We start from the raw sequence: 19,496 nt of genomic DNA on the forward strand, positions 1-19,496 counted from the left end.
TGTAGGATCAGATTGTGGCTTCTCCTCTGTGGTTTGTGGGGAAACTTTAAAACTTAAAGTGTGATGAATAGGGTTTCTTCTAAGTCCTATTCACTCAGGACAGTCTCAGAGCTTAATTCCATCCAGGTGATGAGAGAGAGGGAGGAACCATACTCAGATCTCTAGAAATTCATCTCGACATGCCAACCACAATGTGAGCCCCTCAGAACTGTGTGCAGGTATTTTCTCTTCTTCCCATGACCAGGAGATCTGCCTGACTGCACAGTTCTGCTTATGGCCACAGCTCAATGGCACACCAGTAATGCTCCTTGAGGTCTCCTTAATGGTCCTCTTGGCCTTAATTCAGGTGGATTGATCCCTATTTGTGACTGGACGGGACAATTACTCACTGCCTTGGATGGCACTGATGATGCCAATGAAGCCTGGTCCCACTGTGCAAAGGATGATCTGAACTAGTTCCTCCAGTGCTGTTCTCAGTGCCTGGAAAAGGAAGCCACAGGCATCCTGAACAGTTTAGAGTCTTCATAAAATGAGAGCAATTAATTTTAATCCCCACTAGATGGTGCAGGAAGTCAATAAATGTCAATCGTCCGCTAACACTGGACTTGTCTTTCAAGTGCTTCCATATTCTCCTGAAATACCTCATCAGATGGTTTCTTTCATGAAGCCCTAAGTAAGGTTTGAACCAGAATCTGAGCAGCACCTGAACTCCCTGCTGTGCACCAGAAAGAGTTTTTAAACACGTTTTGGGCATAACTCTGTGTTTGTACAGCACATTATTATTTTGAAAAATAATAAAAACAATATTAATAATAATATCCATCTAGAAATTGCTTGCAAAACTTAACAGAAATCTAGTTATGCTGACATTTAGAAATTCTCTATGGGATTTAATAGACAACTGCATCCTTATTCTATATTAAGGCAGTTTAATGTATCAAAGGACAAGATCTGTTATCTTATAATTAGATTGTGAATGATTTCCAAATACAGACCGTACAGCTTCTTGTACAAATGCTCTAATTCATGGTTAAAGATCTCCAGGATTCTGGAATAACATAAAAATATACACAAAGATAATAAAATCCTCATGGATTTTATAATTATTTCTGTCTTTCAAGATTATAACAGCTTCATACCTCCAGTTCAGTTTTTGGACTCTCAGGCCATAAACCAGAGAGGTCTTGCAGGATCAATATGCAAGTTATTTAGAGGACTGTTTGATGCACATATGATTTTCTGTAACACTGACACATGGCAGCACGTAGATCTAAACCCAACAAGCAAACATGCACACATTGGAGTAAGGATGAAAGAGAACGAGCGTGGCAGATGTTAGTTGGATCACATAATGCTTGGCTGGAAGGCACTCGGATACTCTCTGGTGATGAAGGTAGAATAACATCCTGTATAGATGAGAAAGCAATTTACCCAAGGAACTTGCAAGCAAATAAAAAAATACAGTACCACACTCATGAAATGAGCCCTCTCTCTTCAGTCCTAAATTCTGCCATGAGGCAGTGCTCTGAAACATCTAAATATATATGGATCAGATGAATTTCCAGCTCTGAACACTAATCAAATCCAAAGAGATAACGAGCCAAACAGAGACATTAATTATTTTTTATGCTGTCATTTATTTTGCAACATTTAATTAATGCCATAAAAATATATACTATACATTTTCAATAAAGAATTTAAAGTACCACAATCAAAGATCACATGACCCTAGTTTCATTATGAAAAATACCTGGATTCAATAAAAGGAGGACATAACTTTATCCAAGACATAAATTTAGTTCAGGCAGGAATATTGAGAAAGGTTAAATGGTAAAGAAAACTAATCTCTTAAAGCAATATGAATCACAGAAAAAGAGGTGGTGGTAAGGCGATAATAAAAGTCAGAGCTGTGATTTTCTTCTCACAGAAGCAATGGCTGCTCGGGAATGCAGAGCACTGCGGGTGCTTCACACCACAGCAGAACCCGCAGGGTGAGCAGGGACCAAGCACGCAGAGCTAGGAGTCACACCTGGGACAGGATGATGGGGGAGAATTTGGAAACAGACTGCCTAACAGGGCTGCTTTGCAACCTTCAAAGTGCCACTGGGGTTAAATACTGTGGGCACATTGTCTCCTGGTGTCCAAGGGTGCAGAACTATCATTTGTGTGGAGCTGTGCCAGTTTGCTCCAAATATTTCCAATTAGTATAATTGCTTATTTATATTTTTGAAGCCAGTTTAATGAAAGATAGTTTAATACTTCTTTACTCTTCACTGCACATTCTCTTTGCTGTCAGCCTGAAAATGCAACCCCACCAAAGTAAGTTGTTTTCATTGCCATTTGTCCTAGAGTTTTAGACTTTGTTGAGTTCTGAACTTTGAGTCCAGCTGAGGAGACCCACCTCTCAGTCAGCACATCTGGCCAGTCACTAAGATTTGTTAGCATCCATTTAGAGACATGCAGACCCTTTGTGTTGTTCTGGTTTGTTTCTCACTTGTTTCCAATATTTCATGTAAACCTTGGCATGTTTTGAGTTCAAGTTTTTTAATTGTCTCTTTGGAGGGACAAATTTGGTCTGACTTATTTTGGTTTACTTTAGTCTTCCTGAGCCAAAACTGGGAAAACACAATGATGTGGCAAGGTTGTAAAGCCACAGTGATTAAAAAGGCCATGTCTTGAAACCATTGCTTTCTGAAAGGTGGAACTGCAACGACTCCTCAGATTCACTCTCTCATTAGGAAAATGCAGTCTGGTTTCCCTCCTGCCATCAGAGAAAGACTGATTCTGAAAGCCAGTGCTCATGAATGTATGAGTAGAAGACGGATTAATTCTGCTTCTTTAACAAACCAGTGTGTCCCTGTATCTTCCTGACACCTATTTGAAAATCTTCACTGCTGCACAGTCATTATCCTGCTACCAGCTGCCTGAAACTCTAACACGTGTCTCTGGCAGCAGATCTGTCTCCTATCCAAAACTCTTTGATGAAAACTTTAGATACACAGGCTGGAATTGAGTTGGCTCATGAGGAAAGGCTAATACTTCCCAGAAATAAAAATCCCAGCTCTGTTACTCACCAGCTAGATGTGGATAGCATTTGCTCATATTCCTAATAATTTCATATATGGGCATCAACCAAACCATGAAATGGATGAAACTTGAAACCTCCTGCAGTGAAGCCTCTCTGGATTGAAAAAAGAAAGAGCTCAGTGGGTCTCAAGTATTTTAAGATCTTGATCAAACCAGGAATTCCTGGCATGCTGGCTGTGCATGGCACATGACCTTCTGTCATGCCACTTTCCCCCTCATCCACCCTTAAACTTGCAGTAAAATATTGGATATATTCATAATTTCTCTAACCCTCTTACTATTTATTGCCAGACCCTGAGGAAACTGTTCCAGCATTCCTTCATTTCCATTTCCCTGGCAGCTCTGTAGCTACATTCAGGATTTATTTCTTGAAAGTACAGACTAAGTCCTAGACACAATCACACTACATCACTGCCCTGTGCAGAAGTTGTCTTCACATTCTGCTCCATTCCCTGCAACTTTCTCTGTTATCTTAACACTGAATTTTTATTTAATTACACTAATTCTTCTTTTATAGCTGAAAGCTTCTCTGATAACCTAAATAGAGATATTTGGGTTGTACCTTTAAATGTTTTAATATTGTTCCATGTTTCCTGTATGCTTTCTGGAGAAATAGATTTAGACCAGCTAATACTGTCTGGATAATGGAGTCCAGAAGCCAAGAAGAATGAGCTCCTTCAGCATGTTTTACACAATCCAGGGCACTGACAAATAGCATTATAAGGCAAAATAATAAATACCTCATGTGCTACACCACAAGTACTGCCTAAAGAGAGATAAGAAATACACATCTTTAGGATGCATATCTGACAGAAGCCTTTATTTGATAAAATTACCAAACTCTTCTCTGATGAACCCTCTTGCAGCTCAAATCTGCTTATTCCAGCTGCTGTGTTCTATTCCTTTGCTTCCCATGCTATAATCCCCTCCTCAAAACAGTCAATAGCAATTCCTACACAAACTGACCATAGCCTCCTCATTTTAAGTCAGTAATTACCTCAGTCAGAGAGCAAAACTGGGGTGCCCTTTGCCTTCTGAACAACTGCTTTCACAGCCGTGGAGCTGTTTCCCAGCTTTAAAGAAAGCAGTGTGGCACAGCAGAGCTGTGTGTGTTTCACAGCAACCTCCAGCACAGCCATCTGCAGGGGAGCTGCACTGGGGCAGCCACAGCCACAGGGACAACACCTTTTGCAGCAGGAGGGGGACATTTGAGCCTGAGGAGAATACCCCTAAAAAAAAAGCAACAGACCTTGGTGACAAGCTACCGTATATATCCTGAATGCTTAAAGCTACATGATAGGAGAGCAGGAGCTCCTGCACAGAAACAATAGTTCTTTAACAAGAAATAGTGAGTTTCCTACAAACCAAAGAGATGATCTCTTATAATCATCTTCCACAACCATTTCCCCACCTTAGATTCCTCCCTCCTTGTTCCCCCTGACTGCTAGAAGTCAGCAAAGACCTGATAATAATAAAACCCCCACTGTTTGCTTTGTCTTTGGATTGAGGTGATGGCAAGGATCTCTGCAGAAAACAAAGCCTTGCTGCTGATGAAGTCATTTTAAAACCATCTGTCGTAATTTACTGAGTAATGAAGTGAAGGCTTGCTCTCCCCAGCCTCACTGCAATTTGCCATTTTTTTGGCACATATATAAAACAACACTTGCCTCCTCTAGCAGTCTCTGTGACAGTCTCAAGGTGACTGTCCAAATATTCCTCAACTCTGGCAAATGTAAAATTGCCAAACTTTGTTTGACCCTCACTGAAAGACATTACAATAGAGTTAGTTTTGCAATACTCTAACAGCAATTTTTCTCCCAGCGGCTGTGTGTTGGCAGTAAAGGACAAGATCACACAGAATACACAGCAAATCCAAGTAAAACTGAAGTTCATTGCAGAATTGATTGACTGAGGTTCAGAGGCAACTCAAAAGGTGAAACCATGTGTTACCTCACCATCACCTCTTTTATCTTGTACAGCAATTCACCATCCTTGACTTTGAATCCTTTCTTTCTTCTCTTTTTTTATTCTGCTGGAAATACTGCAGTTAATATGTGGGAATCCAAGCAGCATATTACTTATGGAATCCCATCTGATTTCAGGTACATCCCATTTACCTCATACCCCATACATTGGCAGTTAGATTTTGTTTAGAAACTGAAGAAAAATAATACAGAATCATAGAATGGTTTAGGTTGGAAAAGACCACTAAGATCATTGAGTCCAACAGAAATATGAGAATAGTTTATTTAATTAAAAAAGAAATAGCCTGATCTTGCCAGAATTTTCCACTTCTAGTTCAGGGAGGTTTATAGCTTGCCAGTAGCTCAGTCTTCACCCTTTGCACATTTTTCTTCCCTTATGTCTGTAACTCCCTTCAATCCTGGCAGGTAAAACGATGTTGGGACTGGAAGCACCGAGGTACACACGTATGCTGAAATCAGGCATGAAGCATTGCACCAGGAGGCTGGAAAGCCTGTTTACAGTGTATCATTTCAAGAGTGGAATGCCATATATTTTCTTTGCTTTTTGTAGCTTTCTTTAAAAAGTCTTCATGGAGTGAGCTGCTGATTCAGCATTGCCTCCTGGTGAGCTGTGAGAGGGTGATGATGTGAAACTGAAACACGAGATCCAGCTCTGGAACAGATCCTTAGATCAGCAGTCAGCCCTCTGCTATGGCAGAAAGCACATCATCCAGGCCTTTGCACTGCTGAGGTTTTCTAAGGTGGCAAGCAAAGCACTGTTAATTTTTGCAGTTGGCGAGACAGTAGGAATAAGCCAGGGCTGGCTGTCTGAGCCCACCCAGGCAGGGATGACCTGCCCCCTGGAACGCTTCCCGGCGTTATTTATGACAGCCTCCGTGGCCACGGCCGCTCTCCTTCTCCAGCATCAATTGCCAACTTTCCTTTTTTTGGCAGTTAATAAGGAGAAAATTCTCTTTTTTTGCCAGGTGAAATGTATTCACTGAGCTCAGGGTATTTGGTAGTAAATTCTGGCTCTGGCTTTGTTTAATGCTACTTTGGTCGAGTGCAGTTTGTCCATCTGCTCCCTAGTGCTGCATCCATTATGGGCGCTGAGACGCTTGTTTTATAGCTCCTGTTACTCCCTTCTCTCTCCTGAGGCGTTCTGCTGACTGATTTGAGAATACAAGCACATTTTCAGATGCAAGGATCTGAAAATCATTTTAATGCTTCCAAATGTCTGGACATTTTCTAGAAGGTCTTTCCAGCCTGTGTCATCTGCTTTGAACATGATTTTTGTGGTGCTTTGCACCTCTCCTTTGAGTCCTTTGTTACAGGTTTAGTGTCATTAGTTCAGGAAAGACCTGGTTTAGATGAAAGCAGTAGTTTTTCTGTAGCCTCTACAACTGAAAGTTCAGTCTGTATAATATGCTTCAGTGTTTTGCCTGTAATTCACATTGTCTCTGCAGTAATCGAGTTGTGTCATCATCTGCTTTCAATGGCTGCCAATTCCCTTTCTTCTCCTGCATAGCTCAGAGGAAGTCAAGGTAACCTGGCAGTCCCTGATCTGCCCATCTGGTTTGCTTTCCCTTTCCTCTTTGCGTGTTCCTGCCCGATTTGTGTCCAGTAGGACTCCAGATTTTATAGACTCCGTTTACGTGAGGTTTGCAAACCATTCCTGGCCAGAAGGATGCAACCTTTGAATCACCACAGCACTGAGTAACAAATTTTTTCCCCAAAAATTGTGACATAAAGTCTTCCCTGGATGCCAGGACTGCTTACAATTCTATTAATCAAAGCAAATGCCCGCATTGTTTTTCTACACAGTCTTACACACCTCTTACACTGATTCCTGGATAACAGCAAAAGCTGCCTCCAGAACAGAGTAGCTTATCATAGCAGCATTTACTAAGGAGCTCCTGTCTTTAACCTCAAAGCAGAACTCACAGTGCAAGATAAAGTGATTCCAGACCACACAGCTCATCTCCAAGATTGAAGGAATAAGCCTTGGAGCCTGGCTCTGCTCCCAGGCAGATGCCAGCCATAACCATATTCTGCTCAGAGGGGTTGGCCAGCTCCAGTCTCTCTAGCTTTGGCTGTTGTTCAGCATTAGGTTCATAATAAAGCTCAGTGACAGATGCATAAACCTTGCTGTCATCTACCTCCCATTGCTACCAGTGCAGTGTTATATTTGTCAGATACTTCTTGACCCTTCCATCTCTTTCAGTGCTTAATGCAGCTTCTAGTGAAGCACTGCCATCAAATCCTACACTGAACTTATTCTAATCCTATTTTTTGCCATTAAGGAAAAAAATTAAAACAGTTTAAATTAGGAATTCAGTTCATCTGAGTGCTCCTTCTCCCCTCATGTCTGTTCATGTATACATAAAAATGACAGATGATTTTTTTTTAAATTTACACATAATCACAATTATTTAGCATTCCACCACATTACTCCAAATTTGAGGCAAGCAAGTGAATAAACTGCCCATGCCACCTTCAGCAGCGGCAAAACTTACCCGACCCAACGCTCTTCCAGAAGTGTCCATAAGAGGCATTTTCAGTAGTACAGTTTCAGATAAACCTTAATCAAAGTCTCAAACTGCTGTTTAAATGCAATTTAAACCCCACCTGCTGGCTGAGCTCCTTAATGGCATCATGTCTGCCCATACAGATGCTAACAGGGCTTAAGGATGCTCCCCTTCCAGTGCTAAGGGGCTTAAGAAAGATCTATGATACATCCCATTAAGAAAAATACCAGGCAAGACTTTCTAAAGTGATTAATCATCTATATTAGCTCTGTTTAATAGTAACATGTCTAAAAGATCTGATTTGCAAAACCACTAATCACATTTGGCAAAACCAACCCTGAAATACTCTGAAACACAAATGGGTCTAAGGAGAAGCAACAAATGTCCTCTCAGTTAAAAAAAATTGAATGTATTTCACAAAGAAGGCTTGAAATAGGGGTTTGATTACCAGATATTGTTTTGTTTCCCAGATCCAGTTTCCAGAGATACATTTCAAGTAACTGTAGAACACTAACTGTACATACATACACACAGAGAACACAATGCAAACATGTAACAATGAGGGATTTGTTCAGAGAGTTTACATTTAATTCAGTTGGGACTCCGATATGACTGTGTTTTTACAAAACCATATATTGAAAGAAAATTAGGCTTTTGTTTTCATTTTTTATTTCAGTACCTAAAAGTCAACTTCAGTGGAAAAACAATCTGTATAACAGTTTAAGAATATGAAGTGCGTTCAGGAAAAATGTTGGGCATTAGTAAATTTTTCCATGTGTGATAAGGGTAATTTAGCATAAAACTATGCATCTTCTGTTTTCTTAAAGCTTGCCAGACTTCAGAAAAATGTTATGGTGCTAATGAGACAGAAATCTCTGCGAATTCAGTGCATGGCATACAGGGAAATCAAAAATTAATTTAAGAGGCATATTTCTAAGCTATGAGGGTTATTGACAATAATCAGTACAATCAGGAAGTCATCAAACACTGACTTGACTCTTTTCAAAACAGTGCATAAAAAGATATTCATTTTGTTTTGTGTTCATATTTCATATTAATTTATTATCCAATAAACAGTTTATGTGACTGTATTTATATTGCATGAATTGTTTGGAAAGTATTTACCACAACTGTCACCCAGAGAACATTTTACTTTCCATAGCTCAATTTGTGGAGCAGGTCAACTGACACTTGAGACTAATTCTGCTTGCCTGGTTAATCCACAAGCTTCAGAATGACCCTCTAAGCACTTCCAAACAAATACCCTGGCCCACTTCTCTCTGATATCCACCCCAGAGCTTTCCATAAGCCATTTTTTATGGATAAAAATGTCATCAGATGAATTAGCAAGAAGCAAGTAGAAAAGAATAACATATCCTGACATGAATTGTAGGGCTTTATGTAAACACATATAAACACACAAGAATATATATGTTAAAAGCATCTACTGATTCTTATTGTTCTTAGTGGCAGAATATGAATAAGAGAAAGATGGACCTACTCAGTTGGTAATACCCTGTTACCTTGATGCTGCTTACACCTTCAAAATTAGCATGGGAGGACAACCACAGTGAAAAGCCTGTTAGGGAAGAAAAAAAAGAAAAGCAAAGCAAAACCCAACAATAATCATAGGGCTTCTCATTAACATGTATAGTCTTTAAAAGCTCAGGTTCTGAGTAGCTGTCAAGAAACCAAGACTTTAGTTAGAAATAATTAGTTACAGTTCATACCCTCAGATTCTGAACCTCATCAGCCCACCCAGCCTGTCTGGAACTAGCAGGAGCAGCAGATGCTTGGCCAGACAGGTAAAGCACTGTAGGAGATTCCAGCTGCCCAGAGCCTGGGGCTGCAGTGCAGGTGATTCCCATAGAGGGAGATGTTGCTTTGTTTCTTCCTTATTTCAAAGGTTTTCTGTCCATGTCATGTGAAAAACGTGGTGTGCTCCAGTCACAGTGCAGACAGTTCCCAATAGGTAGATTTTTAAGATGAGCCAGAACTTTTCGGTCATGTCTATTACTGAATTAAATTTTTCCATTGTCCTGCCATATGGCTTTTTTGAGCCAGCATTACTGAATTTACAATTCCTGACTGTTTTCTTAGCCTGTCCAAAGGAACCCATGAGGATCCTCAAAGGGCTGGAGAATCTCTGCTACAGGCTGAGAGAGCTGGGGGTGTTCAACCTGGAGAAGGAAGGCTCCAGGGAGACCACATTGTGGACTCTCAGTACTTAAAGGGAGCTTATAAAAAATGGATAGAAACTTATTCCAAAGGCAGATCTTATCATTTTCCCTTGTCTTATCCTTAGTGATAAGGGAGAATGATTTTAAACTAAAAGAAGGGAGACTTATATTGTATGTTAGGAGGAAATTTTTTCCATTAGGGTGGTGAGGCCATGGCACAGGTTGCCCAGAGAAGCTGGGATTGCCACATTCATGGAAGTGTTCATCCAGGCTGGATGAGATCTTGAGCAACCTGGTTCTAGTGGCAGGTGTCCCTACCCATGGCAGAGGGTTGGAATGAGATGAGCTTTCAGGGTCCTTCCAACCCAAACCATTCTGGGATTCTATGATTCCTAAAGAAGGATGGAGATGGAAACTGTTCTTACAAAGCAATGAAGCAGCTACTGCATTCCCAGCACTCTTTCAATCCTTCAGCAACAGCCAGGCTGACCACATCACTTGGCACTTTTGACATGAACATACTTTTGTGTCCATCACAAATAGCTGGCACCATCACTTCCTCATTCTGTACCTCCACACAGAGAACATACTTCAAAATAAACAGAAGGAATAATGGACTGTCTCTGATATAACGAATTTATGGAGCTCAGGTTAAACTGAGGACATCATCCCTGGTAACCTATGGTTTGCTATGACAGCCAATGATGTTTGCATTTGCAAGAGAAGTTTTGTCTAATTTAAGGAGTAGGATATGAAAGCACCTGATTTCATTGCTGCCTGGTATTATGGTGGACTCTTCATGAACCATATGCTATATGTCTGCTGTCCAGCACAGGAGCTTTTTAAATTAATATTCCTCAGAGAGGTGATCTGATATTGCTTTTGCAGGCAAAGAAATGGGTCTGCTTTAAAAATAACCTCTTATATGAAATGATGCATCATAGCAATCCCATGCAGAACAGCAGCTAGGAAATTATTCCATAGCAACGGCCACATCTTAATAGAAGATCATCTCCTGGACATCTCCCTCTGCATTTCTGCAATTACCAACTATGTCTCCTACCATCTGCAATTATATAAAATCCCTCTGGCAAGTACAGCTATTGCTTACATGGAAAATTAATGTAGTGGAGCAATGGGACCTAATAACTAAATATAAGAAATGTGAGTTATTACTACATTACTATCTGCCAAGCTTTACACCAGCTACCAGGAGCCATTGAGCTGATCATTATGTGAACTAATTTTGAATTCTTTGACTTAATAATATAAATCATAGCTCTTGGATTTAATATTATCTTTGCACAATAATGCAGAACTTTCTCCTGCCACTTGACATTAAAAATGCAGCAATGCAAGAGGCTGCTTTCAAAATCAGAAAGGAATTAATTGATCTGCTCAAAGGACAATGTGGGAGCCAGGTTATGTTGGCAGCAGCTGTGACCACAGGAGCAATGGACAAGTGTGCCTGGGTACTCCAGGGTGCATCAGGCTTGTTTCAAAGCACACTTCTTCCATACTGCTCAGAAAGAGGCATTTAAGTTTCCTGCTGCCCCTGCGTCATACTGCTGTTGGGCTATTGGTTTTATAAATCAAAAAGCACTTTGATTCTATGTAGAAGAAGCAGGTTTTGAAGTGATTTATATGGCAGGTTAATATTATCCCTAATCTACAGATTAATAATGATTTTACAAACTTTGGTCTTTTTTTGTCCCAGCATCCCTTGACTGTATTAATAACTTCCTACTCTGGTTTTAGAAGGTGCAGATATCATAGTGGCTCTCATTTTCATCTTAAAAATTTAAGACATTAGGCTTCTTTTTTTAAAAAGTGACATTTTATTTAAAGTACTTTGAAAGCAATTAAACATTTTCTGACAGTGGGTATAAACATTGATAAAAAATTCCATAACTGACATTTTTCTAGAAGAAAGCAATGACAAATGGCATCCATGTTTGAAAAAGTTGCACAAATATCATCTTGGGGAAAACAGTAAGACGTCGCCTGCCTAAAAAGATTTGGAACAAAGTAAATTATTGGTACTAACCTATCTCTGTCTACCAGCCTAGGAAAGAAATCTTAGACATCCACTTTTTGTGCTCTGGAAGTATTAATCTCACCATAACATAGCAACACCAGTCAGCACTTCTGCCACAGAACAACATGCCTGGCAATTAATAGAGTTGCCAGTGCCTTGACAAAGTCGAAGCAGGAGGAAATGTTCTGAAGAGGGAGGATATCCCAGTTGTCATGACTTGGATGTCAAAGCAAAGATTGACTGTTTGAAAATTGAATTAATCCTGCTCACCTGTGGCAGATGAAGAAAGGCTGAGTGTAAAACAGCAGCTCAGTCCAACAGTTAGCTGTCAGGTTTTGAACTGTGCTGAAACCAAACTGCAATTCTCTGGTGGTCTAGATAGAGGAGATAAAAAGGGATCATTATGATCAATGGCTCTGACCCTGAACCAAACAGGTATCAAACATACTGTGCTTCCAGCACCGTTTGTGGGCAACCTTAGTTGCAGAACTTCCTGATTTTGATTGCTAATTTTGAGTAACAGGAAAGCTGAGTTTCTTCAGAGTGTCTGGAAAATAGAGGGAAGTGAAAGCAAAGGCCTGGCCCACACACATTCAAGCCCTGTGGTGCGTCATTTCTCGGGATGGTAACGACACCGGTGGATTACAGCAACCTGCTGGAAGGCCAGGGTGAGCTCTGTAAGTCACAGCCAGTACTGCCCTGGGACAGGCAGTAATTCTGTGGGTCACTTTAGGAGCATGAGCACTGAGTGGATTTGGTACAGTCACTGTGCCCCTGTGATGGTGAAGGCAAGAATGCCACTAGCATGATGCACAGTACAGGTATATTTATCTGTGTCACTGTAAGCTGAAGTTAAGAAGCATGGATTAGTCACATAGTCTGCAAAGACAGAGGAGGCTGAGCAGCTGAAGGAGGTTCAGAAAACCCCTTCTGAGAAGCAGGTCATGTCTGAGGAATCTGTCCTTTTCACCATGTGAAGTTTGAAGGAAAACAGCAGGTATCTGCTGGTTAGGTATACAACATCCTGAAGGAGTATTTCAGCAACCTGCAGTAACCTAGCACATGTATTCTCACTAGCCAATAAACATACAACAACAAACAAATACCAGTGCCAAAAGAGGTGACACATTTAGAATTAGAGTAGCTATCCCAAACTGAAAATGCTTACCTAAGTTTAAGAGGATTACCCCCAGCCCTTCCCAGGCTGCTCTCTGTCCCCTCCCAGGTGATATTTGCTTCTCCACCACCTCTGTTGCATAAACAGTTAAATATTTGTATTCTCAATCATTTAGAACTTTCTTCTGCAAATAGTCCCTTGATTATAGATTCAGTGTCAAAATAAGAGCAAATAAATGTAAGAATATGAACTGTTTATATTAGAAATAAAGGCAGTAGAACCCTGGAAATACGCTTTTTATCAATTTATAGATAAATAAATATATCACAACTGGCAAAGAGAACAAAATCTAAGCCAAATTTGTTTTAGTGAGGTAGTTCATGTAGTGTAGTTTCACAGGCTTTCATAGAAACTTCAAGACAGTCACAATACATTGTGTGCTTTCAAAATGGGCACTCCTTGTAGATCCAGCAGATGTTCAATATAATAAATCTGTGTTTTGGTGGGAGGTGAGCCAGTCAGTGCTAACATTACACATTATCAACAGCAGTTTTCATACTAGCATCCTATTCCACAGACAAATTGTTCAGGCCCTCTGCAAACTCAGGCAGCTCTCACTCCAGAAATTCTCACCAATTGAGAAGGCTTTGAAAGATAAAATTGGAAGTTTTGAAGGCTTTCTTCAAAAGCATAAAATCCATAGACATCCTTTCAAGCCAGACAAAATGAACAATGATAGCAGAAGAGCACAGAAAGCGACCTTTGGGTTGTAAGGGACCTTAAAGATGATCTAGTTACAGCCCACAAGTCCCTACCCCTTCCATCAATCCCATCAGACAATGTTGTGTGTTCTTCAATTTTACACAGGCCTTTGCAGCTCATATCAACAGATATATCTAGGGGAAGGTTGGCTTTGTGGTTTGGGTTTGTTTTTTTTGTTGGATTTTTCTTTATTTAAATAAAGCTTGTGTGGGTGACAGGAAAACAGTGTGAAGAGCCATGCACTTGAGCAACACCAGCTCTGCTGGGTACTCTGCACAGCATACAGAAAATGTTACTGCGTGGGCAGCACTACCAGCAAGGAAAAAACAGAGCGGGACAACGAGGAGGAGGAAGAGGAGGAGAAGGGGGAGGTGGGAAGGAGATGATGTGTGTGGATAGGAACACAGGGAAAGCAGTGTGTCCTCAGCTCGTAAGAGCTGTGGCAGATGGCCTAGTAAGAACTGTATCCATATCCTTGGGTTAAGGGCAACCAGGGTACTTACCCAGCAGAGAGCCTTTGTTAGGCAAAGCTGCACCACTGCAAGACATGCAAGGTACAATCAGCACCCAGGGAGTGCAGTCAGGACTGGGCTGCATTTGACCCTGTGGTGCACTGAGAAGTAATGAGAGATGTCTCCGGAGACACTGAGTTTAGCTATGTTAAAAACCAGACCAGGTCTGGCCATTTAGATGGATGAGAGCACCGCAATTATAATGCCTGAAACATTTTTTGAAAGGATTTTCTCAGACCAGACACACATTTTACATAGACTGCTCCCGCTCCCCTGTTCTTTCTTTTTCTTTTAAACCCCCTTCTTCCTTTCTGTGTTCTATTTTGTATGACAAAGGTCCTGTGATGATATGCTGATATTCAGCAAAATAAGGAGAGCTGGAGCTCAGAGTGGCTGATGAGAAGAGCAGGAGAGAAACTCCTTGTAATCTAGTAGTAATGGCATTATGCCACTTGTCACCTGGTACAGTTCTACCCATGAAAGAACAGCAAGGGACACTGGGGAGGAGGCTATGGGCTGGCATTCTGCTTTGGGTACTGAAGGAATAGGATGCTCCATTCAAATGGCAGTAGCACAACAGTCTGGGAACACTAGCAAGCTAGGAATCTTCCAGAACTTTAAGAACTCCAGTTGCTTCTAGTCCCACCATTATAAAAACAGAGGCAGTCTGTTGTGACTTGTCTGTCCCGCAGCCAAGATCCACTGTAGCAACTCCTCTTTTCCACTGGCAGCCGGTGGGCAAGGCAATGGGGAGAGGCAGGAGAGAGGTGGAAAAGGGAATGAACCCTCGGTCTGGCACAGGGTGTGGGGGCAAGCAGCAACCCAGCGCTCCCAATCCGGCAAGGTGAGCTCAAGGACATCCGTGTGGCCCACGCACAAACGCCTCCAAAGGCTCCATCTGGGGCCTTGGTAAAATGGCACTGAGCCATTTTTGTATAGCACGAGGGAGGTGCGTGCCCCTCACGGAACAATCCAGCTGCTCGTTCTCTTCCCTCCATGAACTTCAATCTTCGGAGACCACAGCGCGAACGCCTCGTTCAGACCTCCCCGTCCTGAAAACGTGGGAGCGGAGGCGCCTGCACACAAAGGCTGGGCCGGCAGCAGCTGCGGAGGCCGCGGTGCCGAAGCGCAGCCCCAGCAGGGACCGGCCTTTTCAACAGCCGGGCGGGCGGGCGGCAGGGCCGGCAGCAGAGCCCCGGCAACCTCCGGGATGGCGGCACCGGCGGCCCAGCCGTGAGGGGATCCGTGAGAGGATGGCGAAGGATTTGAGCGGAGCGCGGGGAGGCCGTGAGGGACGGTGAGGAGCGGCGAGCCGCGCCGCCAGGGGCGGGCGGTGGATGTGACGCGCGGCGCGCGGGGCATTGTGGGAGCTCCGCCAGCCCGTCCAGCCGATCCCGGTGGCCCCGCGGGCGGAGCGGAGCGGCGGCAGCGGGGACGGCAGCGGGGACGGGAGCGGGGCCGCCGCCGGCCGACCGGAGACATCTTGCCCGCGCCGTAAGTCACCGCCGTGGCCCGCCCGCCGTGGGCAAGGAGGGGGCGCGGGGCGCTCTGTGGCGGCGCGGTGGCACCGGCGGGGTGGGGGGGCAGCGAGCCGGCCGGGCGCGCCGTGGGACGGACGGGAGCCGGTCCCCTCCCCTGAGGAAAACCGGGAGTCGGCTCAGCTGCTTCTTGCTGCGCCTCGGGTGAAGCCGGGAGATCCACCCGCGCCCCGCGAAATGGTGGCAGCGGGGCTCTGTTTCCCTGGAATCCGCTGTGGAATGACGGTGTGGGGCTGGGGGAGCCGCGGGGTGCAGAGCGGCCGGGGCTGGGAGCCGCGGTCCCGCGTCCCGGCTGCTCCACGCACGGACGGGCTCCGTCCTTGTCGCTCGCACCGCGGGTCGCCGAGCACGGGAGGATAATCGAGGGAGACTGCGAAAAACACAAGGCAAAAAACAGCAGGACTCGTTTTCCGTGTGTTTCACTTCGGGATGAGGAACCCGCGGTGTAAAAGTTACCTGCCTCGTTTGGATGACTTAATTTTAAAAAGCCTAATGATGTATTTTAAACCGTAAGCAGAGGCTTCTGAGAGTAGTAAAAATAAATGTTTGTCTGGAATCAGGGCTCCTTATTCTTTTAGGACTGTCACTTCTTGTGGAGGCTGCAATATGTCTGCCTGCGGGATTTGAGCAGCCCGTGTGGACGGGCTGGGGGTGGGAGTTCCTCCGGGGGCACCGCGGGTGCGGCCGGGCAGGTGAACGCGGGTTCCTGGGGCTCCCCCGAGTGCTGCAGGGCGCAGGTTCCTGGGGCTCCCCTGCATGCTGCAGGGCGCAGGTGAATGCGGGTTCCTGGGGCTCCCCCGAGTGCTGCAGGGCGCAGGTGAGTGCGGGTTCCTGGGGCTCCCCCAGTGCTGCAGGGCGCAGGTGAATGCGGGTTCCTGGGGCTCACCGCGGGTGCTGCAGGGCGCAGGTGAGTGCAGGATCCTGGGGCTCCCCCGAGTGCTGCAGGGCGCAGGTGAACGCGGGTTCCTGGGGCTCCCCCGAGTGCTGCAGGGCGCAGGTGAACGCGGGTTCCTGGGGCTCCCCCGAGTGCTGCAGGGCGCAGGTGAACGCGGGTTCCTGGGGCTCCCCTGCGTGCTGCAGGGCGCAGGTGAGTGCAGGATCCTGGGGCTCCCCCGAGTGCTGCAGGACGCAGGTGAACGCAGGTTCCTGGGGCTCCCCTGAGTGCTGCGGGGCGCAGGTTTCTGGGGCTCCCCTGAGTGCTGCAGGACGCAGGTGAACGCGGGTTCCTGGGGCTCCTCCGAGTGCTGCGGGGTGCAGGTGAGTGCGGGTTCCCGGGGCTCCGCACCCGCTCCAGCTCAGCAGCGCTGGGACTCGGACTCCAGGCTGACGTGTTGGTGCGTGTAGGAGACAGGGAGGGCAACAGACTGTTTCAGTGACTTGCATCTCCCTGTAATCCTTTTGTTTCTTCTGTAATATTTAAAAGTTGTAGAAGGCCCATGAAATTTTGCCTGAAGCCAGCTAGTTGGAACTAGCTCCTATGCTAGCAGGGTGGTGTAAAGCTGAGGTTGCTTCATTTGTAGAGATGGAAGGAGACTTGTTGTTGAAATATACTTGGATGAGACTTGTTATTTATCTCTTGACCGTGCAAGTGAACAACCATTTTTTCCCCAGGACTGTGTGTGGCTGTCACTTAGCAACAGGTCTGTAGAGAACTTGGCAGATCCACTGCCTCCCCCATTCTGAAGAGTAAAAGAAATAAATTAGCAAAGGAGCAAGAGTGACATTAATAAAAACAGTACCTGGGTTCTTAGGGACAGCCCAGAGCTGAAAGACTTATGTTGGAGCAAGACAATTACAGTTGCTTTGAAAATTATGTTTTAATGCAGTTGGGTATGGAAGATTTTGCATCAAACAGTCCCTAGAAAACTACTCAGTGTATTTGGGAGTTTGGAGCTTTTTTTTTTTTTTAAGTGTTGTGAAAGAAAGGAATTAAATTGTTTACTTAGTAATGGTTACAGGTTATTTTGTTGCACTGTGTTTCATAACCTTTCACACTGAAATCTAGACCTTCTGGGTTTTTGAACAGTAACTTTGCTTTTCTGTGTGTGCTGCTTCTGATTGCCAGTAAAGTCAAATGTTGACAGTGTAGATTAAGCCATAACTGATATGAAAACTAGTGGTAAGACTAGAATTTGGCTTAAAGTCAGTAAAGTGCTTATGCACTGCTTATTTTGTAGATCAGCATGAGCAAAAAGAGAAGTCCACCACTGCAAGCTTAGTCTTAAAAGAAACCAGTGTGTTTAAATTTGTTCTTAGGAGTTGCCTAGTTCTGCCGGTGCATAGCAATGATCATTGATAAAAGATATTTTCTTGATAAGGTAGGTGATAGAATCACACTCTGGAAGTATAGTCATGAACCTTTGCTCTCAGAGAAGTACAGAAATATTTTTGTGCAGCTCTGTCAGCTAGTTTCAAAGCTTGCTGTCTGTTCCACAGAAAAGGTAGTCCTACCCCATGTTGGAATCAAAGAGCAGGGATCTGTAACTGATGCCACAAGTGGAGAAAAGAGCCTCCAGACAGTTTCTCCATTGGGAGAGGAAATTTTGGCCCTGTGGGTAGTGCTAAGCATTAGGTTTTGTCATCTCAAGAGGTAAAATTGGAAAAGAAAAATAAAGCACTCATGGAAAGACTGCAGGGCTGGCTTGTTTGCTTGCTTGGGAAGGATGCTGTGAGCACATAAAGAAGCTGTAGTTCCTTACCCAGGCCCATTCTAAAGACAGGATGGTCAGGATTCAGCTCATGGTCCTTGTTCCAGGAGTGATGCAAGAATCATTCATGACCTCCTTGATGGATCAATCCCTTCTCTCAGCAGTATATTATCTATTTTAAATTTTGTTCTGCATCTGAATTTTGCTTTGGAAGCATCCACATGAATTCTTTATTATGTTTTTATTTTCCTACAAAAATGTTAAAGGACAAAGTTGTTTTCAAAGTGTTATTTAAAACAGTTTTTCTGCATTGAGTTCATAAATTATCCACTGACTTAAGGCCCTGTGTAAATTTTTATGCTTTCTGTCTAGTGTACAAAAACCTACAATGTATAAATGGTTATTTCAGGCCAGGTCTCCCAGCAGTGGTCAGTGAAGACAATTGTATTTACATTTTCCTGGATATTGGTGGCAGGATGCCCAGCAGAAACTTGTCACACTCCCAGCACTGTTCTTAGTGGAAGTTTGCACATTAAGGGGTATTTGTTTTGGTGTTTCAGACCCACTGTGGGAGGGAGGGGCTTCTGCCAGTTGAGTACAATTGTACAGCAGTATTTTGTTTAGCACACTGGTTTTGTGAAAATGTTATTCCTGTTTGTCTCATCCTTTCTGTTACTGCTATAGGAATTTTAATTGTCTTAATCTTCAACAGAAAGTACACATATTGTGCATTCCTAGATAGAGAGTGTTCTCTTGGTTTTCCAAATGAAAATAAATGTATGGTGCTACCTTCTCAGATGAGAAGTTAATGGAGTTTTCTGGTTTACAACTGTTTTTCACTCTTCTGTCTGTTTCAGACCTCAAAGAGTTACTGCTTTGATATAGAGCTTGATCTGAAGTTTGAAATCACATGTGATCAAATGATAGCTGAGTGATTGGCTCTTTTTAGTTCTAGAAACCACAGTCCCAGGCAGAGACACTGTTGTGCCAGGCAAGCATTATTAGAGAATATTCTATACCATTTTATAAATATGCCAGAGTAGCTTCTGATTACCTAAGGACAGAGCAAGCTCATTGTCACAGCAAAGTCAAATGCATGTTTTCAGCAAGAGTTCAGCGAGT

General features: G+C 43.6%; 1 protein-coding gene across 5 annotated transcripts in view; it reads left to right on the top strand.

The window, feature by feature from the left end:
• Positions 1–15,386: 15,386 nt before the first annotated feature.
• The window catches only part of MACROH2A1 (macroH2A.1 histone), a 43,030-nt gene continuing 38,920 nt past the window's right edge, over positions 15,387–19,496 (top strand). For 4 of the 5 annotated variants that reach the window (XM_021549527.1, XM_021549531.1, XM_021549530.1 and 1 more), the window contains exon 1: positions 15,557–15,682. The gene's annotated coding sequence lies outside the window, so the exon portion shown is untranslated. Of the gene's footprint in view, positions 15,486–15,556; positions 15,683–19,496 lie in introns of those variants that run through there. The other variant, XM_021549528.2, reaches the window with a different exon arrangement.

Source organism: Lonchura striata, chromosome 15 (genome assembly GCF_046129695.1).
Source record: "Lonchura striata isolate bLonStr1 chromosome 15, bLonStr1.mat, whole genome shotgun sequence".
NCBI classification, from domain to species: Eukaryota; Metazoa; Chordata; class Aves; order Passeriformes; family Estrildidae; genus Lonchura; species Lonchura striata.